At 51.6% G+C, this 8451-nt stretch overlaps 1 long non-coding RNA gene across 1 annotated transcript; it reads left to right on the top strand.

The window, feature by feature from the left end:
* The first annotated feature begins 31 nt into the window (after nucleotides 1–31).
* Nucleotides 32–8451, top strand: LOC133353492 (uncharacterized). The gene is made up of 3 exons (XR_009756391.1): nucleotides 32–4707; nucleotides 4752–4811; nucleotides 4894–8451. It is a non-coding gene; the product is annotated as an uncharacterized LOC133353492 (long non-coding RNA).

Below are 8451 nucleotides of genomic sequence, written 5' to 3'. Positions count from 1 at the left end.
GACGGCTGGGGCTGGGCATGCGGCGGCTGGGCATGCGGCGGCTGGGCATGCGACGGCTGGGGCTGGGCATGCGGCGGCTGGGCATGCGGCGGCTGGGCATGCGGTGGCTGGGGCTGGGCATGCGGTGGCTGGGCATGCGGTGACTGGGCATGCGGTGGCTGGGGCTGGGCATGCAGTGGCTGGGCATGCGGTGACTGGGCATGTGCTCCGCGAGACCGACGTGCGACTCCGGCGCTGTTGGCCTGTGGACGGCGACGCTCGCCGGTTGGGAGCGTGAGACTCGCGCCTGGGGGAACGTCGCTTCCCTCCGTGACGTTTGTCAAGCGTCCCCTCGGTAGAAACTTACACGTAGTACTTTAATTGTTACCATTAAATATTATTATTCTGCTTTATCGAATTACGTTATTATAAATATATATAATTCTGCTTTTACAAATTACGCGATGTGAAACTGATGACTGTAAGGTTCACTGTGCCGAGCTGTATTTTTTCAATCCGCACCCCCCATGAGTGCGGCTGGCTACGTACGGTGCACAAGAAGTGCAACCGTACATCGATCGAGCCGTCATGGTTTTTGTAAGTCACTGGATGATCCACATACCACACGTGGCAGCACGCTCTGTCGCTCCAGCAAACTGGCTCGTGAGCGTTCCTCAGCTTCGTGTTTGACAGCCAATAGCCAGACCGCAATAGTATACACGTAACTTTGTTTTAGCTTAAGCTGGGAAATGGAATTCAGTTTTTACGTGTGCGAAAATATGTCCACGTACCTGTGTGTGTGTGTTCGTTTGGGTGGGGAGCGATGGCTACGAACCCTACGGCCTGAGTTCGATTCCTGCTCGCAGCCACTAACCCCAGCGATGATTATCTGAACCGGTTCTCGGCCTCCCCTAGGTCGACTCAGCCTCAAACGAGTACCTGGTGCGGTGTGTAAACATCGCCACTAGGGAGACAAAGACGGACCGGGCGTGGTGCTGGCCACCTACCCACCCCCCTCGTGTGGCACTGCGCCGGCCTTCACAGGTGCTGCTCACTAGCATCACTTGCCCAAACAGTCTGTTAAGGCTATACGGGGGATCTTTGTTCTTTGTTGTGTGCAAATACTGGTGTGTGTGTGTGTGTGTATACTGGCGTACGTAGTGGGGAACAGCCACAAACTCTGCAATCCGAGTTCAATTCCCGGCCGCCGCTAACATCGGTGGGCGGTTAACGGAACTGGTCCTGGGCCTCCCCTAGCTTCACTCAGCCAAAATGAGTATGGCGGGTAAGGTATGAAAACAAAACCACTTAGGAAGACAAAGACGGTCTGGCGTGGTGCTGGCAACACCAGCCCCCTGTTTTACCATCCTGGCCTTCATCGGTGCTCGCGGACAGCGTTTTCCCCAACATGCTGTGTCGGCTGTACGGGGATGGTCTTTGTGCGTTTACTGGTTTCTTTGTGCGCCTGTGCTCGAGTTTGTGCCGTCAGGTCTAGCACGGTGCATCCCCACACCGGCGGTTATGTGAGCCGTGGCAGACACGGCGACGCGGCGTTTTCTTCTTAACTGTGAGCAACATGGGCATCCAACCCTAGCACCGCCCGCCCTCTGTTAGCATAGAAACTGGGTAGCTTTACAAATACTCTACGGGGTAGCTTTGCTAATACTATACTGGAGACCATCATCCTGAGTGTTTTTTTACACAGGTGGTGTGATCAGGGTTTGCTATGTCGAGCCAGACAACGCCGTTGTTTTGTTTCATATTACACTGTGCTTTCAACACTGTAGTGCGGTCGAGGGTTTAGGAGCTTCTAAGAGAGCGGGCGAGATGGGTGAGGAGAGGAGTTAGCGGAGACGTCGCCACAGCCAGGCCTCAGGTCTTGGTCCCTGCGCGCCCATGCGCCAGCTTCCTCGGCGCGACAGCTCAGGCGGTCTGCATGACGCGCACGCAGAGACCGTGAACACGGTCGGCACTGCCCGTAGGTACAAAGGTGCAAGGATTCATGGGGCGCTACGGTGGCTAGGAGATGTTTACCACCTCGCCTGCTACACAGGAGGTCATGGGTTCGATCCCGACCCTGACGCCTGCTGTGTATTTGGAGTTTGCGTCTCTCTCCCCGTGGTCGCGTGGATTTTTCTCCGGGTCCAACGGGTTTTCCCTCCACATTTAGAATCAAGGTCACGCGTTTCGAGTATTTGGCGGCTATAAATTTCCACGTGATAAGCTACTTTGTTGAGCTATCACTTGTGATAGCCAGGTCACTTCTGAAAAAGAGCTAAATAGCTCAGTGGGCCTTACCAGGTAAAATACAAAATTGTTAAATAGTTAGTTTATAAATGCAGTCTAAATCGTGACTGCCACGTTGGGCGCGGAACGCAGCGGCTCCTCGCGGATCTTCAGGGTGAAGATTTAAATTTCCTTTGGGATTCCGATCGCTGACCAGAGCATTCCAGTTGTGTGGATCATGTTTCCCGAGATGTTGCTTCCATTTTTTTACCTTTTTATAAAGTAAGTTCAGACAACTGCTGCACAGGCGGTGTTCGGTTTACGACGGTCCAATTCACGACGATGGGGTTCCTAGGAACACGTCGTGACGTCGTAAAAGCGGGGGCCGACTGTAATCTGGTACCTGCAGCTCAACTACTCCCATGTGGGGGGCGTGGAGGGCGTGCATACCACACATGGGGGATGGGGGCTCTGGCGGTGAATCGCACCCCGCTGCTCAACGCTCACCCAACGTCCGCTACAAGCCGCGCGCTCTCTCTAGAGAGTCACGCGAACTTCTCGCCTGGACATTTGTTTTTAAGTAACGTCCGCTCGACGGAGATCTGAACACGTGAGCTGTCGCTGATGGCATCTATTGTTACGCGCTCTGACCCAAAAACGTTTATTATGAATAATATTGGTCGCGAAAGCCTACGTGTTAAACTGCTGGCATCGCCTCTTCTCCTAAAGAATGTTGTTTTAGGCAATATTGAATCAAATACGTAGTTGTTCAAATATGTCACGTTTTGGTATTTGTTAGTATTTGTAGGATTATTGACATTGATCAAAATCTGGCGATGCTGTGCAGCAGCGGTTAGATTTTGTGATTATAAATCGCTGTCGGCGGTCCGCCGGGCCCAGAGAAAATCTGCACCAAGCTCTGTGATTCTCAGAAGCAAGTTCTGTCTGGCGGTTTTTGAAACCGAGATATAATGTGAATGTCAGTCTCTCTGAGTCTCTCGACCCAGAGTCCCTTTCTACCCACATCTCTAGACCCCGTGTCTCTATGCTCCACAAATACAGGCCATTTGATCGACTGTGGGTTCCACAGAGCCAGGAGCTCGAATCGTTGAGAGACTGACTCCACCTCCAAACTATTTTTAAACTAGTTTCGATATAAATGCACCGTTTGTATCAATGAGTGAGTGATTCCCTGATTTTGAACAAAGCCATAACTGTTGCTGACGGTTACTAGGACGGCCATATTTATCTTCAGAAATGCTCGATTTTGTATTGTTTTAAAGATTGCAGTATGCATAGGTTTAATTAGTTTATCGTATTCGTGTTGGTTTTTTTTAGCTACGGGAATACATTATGAGGGTGTTTTTATTATTATTAAGAGACTGTTATTAATATATATATGTCGCGTTATTAAAGTCGTTGCGGGGTGGCCGCGGGGCGCTGCACGGACCAGTCAAGCGGCGTCCCACTCCCCGGGACCCGAGCGGCGCCGCCGCCGTCGGCCCACGGAGATCACCTCTCCCAGACCACCACGCAGACAAACCGGCGGCGTCTCTTGCGTCAAGTAAAATCCTCTCCGCGACGGTTCCTCGGAGGAGTTCCGCACGGCCTCGTGGGAGCGCCGCGGGCGCCCGGACCGCAGGTTGGGGACGGCGGCTCTCCGGGCTCTTCGGAGACGGCGGCGCCATCGCACAGCCGTGCGCTGGAAGAGCGGCGGTCTGGCGGTCGCCCTTCGCTCCCCTCGGGGGGCGTGAAGGGCGAGCGACGTCGATTGCGGCTGCGATGCGGCGATGCGCCGCGTGGATCGCGGCGACGGTTACGCATGGCCGGAGCTGGCCGTGATTCGGAACGCGAACGTTCGTGCGGTTCGACTCCTGGCGACGCTCACGTTGAGAGGCTGATTTTGAGTGACCGGGAGGCGAGAACGCATTTGTTCTCGTTGGGCAGGTGTGGGAATCGTTGAACAATCTGTGACAACCAGAACATCTTGAGCAGCGTGTGCACACGTGGTGAGATGTTAACTCCCTTGCCTGGTATACAGGAGGTCGTGGATTCGATCTCGACCCTGACGCCTGCTATACATTTGAAGTTTGCGTGTCTCTCTCTCCCCGTGGTCACGTGGATATTTCTCCTGGTCCTCTGGTTTTTCCGTCCATAGTCAGAAGCGGCATCACGCATTTAGAGTATTTGGCTGCTGCTGCTATAAATGTCCACGTGATGATGAGCCACATCGTTGAGCTCTCGTTCGTGATAGCCAGGTCGCTTCTGCAAAAAGAGCCATACAGTGGGTGCCTTACCCGGTAAATGAAAAATAGATCGTGGTTTTTAGTTCAGAGGGGCCATAAGGAAGTGGGTTCCACGTTGGCCGTGACGTGTCACCCAGCCTCTGCCGCGTGAAGGCCGTGCATCTCTCCATCTCGGCGCGGCTGCTTCTCGGCTCTCTCCCCGTTATTAGCTGGGGCCGCCACCCTCGCTCACGTGAGGTGCTCCACCTCACGTGAGGTGGAGCTCCACCCCACGTGAGGTGGAGCTCCACCCCACGTGAGACGCTCCACCCCACGTGAGACGCTCCACCTCACGTGAGGTGGAGCTCCACCCCACGTGAGGTGGAGCTCCACCCCACGTGAGACGCTCCACATCACGTGATGTGGAGCTCCACCCCACGTGATGTGGAGCGTCTCACGTGAGGTGGAGCTCCACCCCACGTGAGACGCTCCACATCACGTTCGACATCGAGCGGCAGCGTCCAGAGGGAAGAGAATTGGAATCGCGAATGTGGCGGCCGTGCCCCAACCGCGGTGCGGTGTTTACTGCGCGCTGACGACGACGACGACCGCAGAATTACTCAAAGCCAACGGTTTTTCCTATATTTTAAAGACGCGCTCCTATTTAGAATTTCTAACACGTTAAAGCACTTTTAGAATGTTTCTTTTTCTAAATATATATTTAGGTTATGTAATTTAGAATGGTTTTTATTTTTATGTAATTTGTGGACCTCTTGAATTGCGGTGGTTGTTAGTATTAATATATTTTGATGTTCGGCCAGTGACTGACTCTCAGTCGGATGTTGGTCGCGTAGTACGCTGGGTGCAAAGGTCTAGGGGCACTCTGTGTCCGTACGTGGTTATTCAAATATACTGCACTTTCAATAAACCAAAGACAATACTTAAATCACACACTTAGTTCGTTGTAAATTTCTAGTAACCTACTTTAATTATATTCGAAATTGTTTAAAAAATATATATAACTTTTAAGCTTTGAAAATGCAGAGGTGAAATTAAATAGCACGCCGCGGAATTAATATTGGGGTCTGTATTATTTATGTATCGCATCCAGAGGTGTCGGAGATTCCTACTTAGATATATTTAAAATGATGCGGTGTATAGTGACGACCGACGTTGAGGCTGGGCTGCAGTATTTCTCTGTCGCGGTCGTCACAGCTCGAGGGAGCGGTGGCCACCCCACGCCTCCCACCCCACGCTCGCCACCCCACGCCTGCCACCCCACGCCTGCCACCCCACGCCTGCCACCCCACGCCTGCCACCCCACGCCTGCCACCCCACGCCTGCCACCCCACGCCTGCCACCCCACGCCTGCCACCCCACGCCTGCCACCCCACACTCGCCACCGAGCCGGCTGTGGTGGCCACGGCCCCGTACGCGACGGTGCCACGGGGCGCCGACGCCACGTGTGCGCGTGTGTGTGGCCACGGAGAGAAAGAAACGGGAAATTAAAAATTCGTCTGTAACAATGATTGTGATTAAACAATAAAAATGGAATTCAGGCAGAGGGAGACCGCCGCGTGCGCGGATCCTGAGGTTGTCCCAAAGATCGTGGCACCAGAAGGGGCGACGCGGTGGCTAGGAGATGTTCACTCCCTCGCCCGCTATACGGGAGGTCGTTCGGTTCGATCCAGACTCTAACACCTCCTGTATATCTTGAGTTTGCGTGTCTCTCTCTCCCCGTGGTCATGTGGATTTTCTCCGGGTCCTCCGGGTTTTCCCTACACAATTGGAATCAACATCATGCGTTTAGAGTATTTGGCTGTTATACATTTCCACACGACAAGCCACTTCGTTGAACTATCATCTGTGATAGCCAGGTCGCTGCTGAAAACGAGCCATACAGCTCAGTGGGCCTTACCTGGTAAAACGTAAAATAGTAAATAGTGGGAAGAAATTAACACGATGGTGAGCCTGGTTAAACCAACCCTCCCTAGAATGCGTGGGACAATCAAACGCCGTAATTATTAAACTATTAACCAGCTATATTGGTCTACATTCCAAAGGAAGATACTAAACACAGATGTATTAAATTGTATATTTGGGGGAGAGTATAACAGTATCCCTCGTGAGATGTGTTGTGGCGATGGCGTGCGTTGGTCTGCATCCAGCAGTGGATATATCCTGGCTGATGATGGTGATCAGGTATTCTGTTGCAAAATCGACATGCCAAAGATGATGGAAACAAATTTTAACCAGTGACCAAACGTATGTTATTACAGAGTTCGCAGTCCAAAGTCCTATGCAATCAATTATTAAAACGCCAATATCATGGGGGAATTAGATGTATTGGGCATAGTTTTGATTTGATCATATTGGCTTCATATCCAGACCAGCCAGACTTTGGTAGAGCATCCAAAAGGGTAGGGATATACATCTGTTACAATTAGGAATATTTACAGTGGCATGTACTTTGTATTATTAAAGGGCGCCACGGTGGGTAGGAGATGTTAACTTCATCGCCTGGTATACAGGAGGTCGTGGGTTCGATCCCAACCCAGACGCCTGCTGCTGTATATTTGGAGTTTGCATCTTCTCCCCGTGGTCGCGTGGATTTTTCTCCGGGTCCTTTAGTTTTCCCTCGACATTTAGAATCGTGAGTATTTGGCTGCTATCAATTTACACACAATCAGCCACTTGAGCTATCATTTGTGGCCAGGTCGCTTCTGACAAAGTGCCACATGAGCTGAAGTAAACGTAAATCATTGTTGAGGAGTAGAATGTTGGGAGCGCCACGGCAGTGAGAAGTCGGAGCCTCGCTCAGTCGCGAGTCTGCGGCGAGGCGCTGGAGCAGCAGAGGGCGCACACGTGACACCCGGAGCCCGCGTTGCCAACTGAGACGACGTGACCCCGGGACTCCGTGGGCGACAGCGGCAGCAGTGGTGGTGGTGCCAACGCGGCGATGTTCACCGCAGACACCAAGTCGCGCAGATCCTAGGAGCGCTCCCTGCCTCTCGTCACTTGAGCGTGTTCAGTAACTTAGCAAATCATCGCGTGACAATAATTGACCATTTAAGTCACTTTGAGGACACGTGGAGACTTCCCGCTTTCAGGAGTTGGCAACTCACGTGGACGAGACGCCAGCTCGGCGCCCGGTTAGAGTCGGGGGTAAACGTTTTGACACTTTTATTTTTAAACTAATACTCACCACAATAAATATATACCATTCATTTAGCATTTTAAGTTTGTTTTTAACCATTAAAGCCCGGTGGAATATTCACATTGCTGTTGTTGTTGTTGTAACTTGCTGGCCCGCCCCCCTTACCGGACATCTGTGAAAAGAGCTTCATAGCTCATCGGATTCCTCCTGCTGCTGCTGCTGCCGCAGTCTCAATGCAGTTGCTGGTTGTGACGTTGCGCATGAGCTGAACACGGATCTCTCAGTCTGCTGCTCGCCACGACGCGAGGGCTTCAGCAGAGGCGGAGGTTCCGTGTCGTCTTGATGCGACTCCTCTGTGGAATGAGCGCAGACCACAGCAGCAATAGTCCCCAAGGCGAATATCAGAGTAACAGCAATGTGTCATCGCTGTGCTACAAGTACAATGGCCACTTCTCGACACGTTTCAAGCAAGCTGTGTGGACTTTCTTTGAACTGTTTCCGTTTAATTAATCTCGCTGTCTGCAGACTTGTGGCACACACACCACGTGACACGCGCGTGCACACAACATGCCACGCGTCCACGTTTAACAAGAGCAATGTGAACCCTCCATGCAAGTTGCTGTGATGACTTCCTTGATTCTCACGTGGCCTTTATATTTTTAGGAAGATAATTATATTTAATAATACATTTTAATAAGAAAGTATTTTTTTTTACTATGAAATGTTTAATCGCTATGAAAGAGTCTGCCGTTTTAATCGTTGGTACAATCTGTTTGAGTTCGTTGTTGTGGTTGTATCACACTCTGTACTAGACGGTAGAATGTATTACGAATAAATTGGGTATGGATGAGGAGTGTCGAGTGT

The sequence above is a fragment of the Lethenteron reissneri genome, chromosome 44 (genome assembly GCF_015708825.2).
Source record: "Lethenteron reissneri isolate LAM-NWPU_2019-01 chromosome 44, ASM1570882v1, whole genome shotgun sequence".
Taxonomy (NCBI): Eukaryota; Metazoa; Chordata; class Hyperoartia; order Petromyzontiformes; family Petromyzontidae; genus Lethenteron; species Lethenteron reissneri.
Note: the sequence above shows the minus strand (reverse complement) of the source record. Positions and strands in the feature narration are given on the sequence as shown.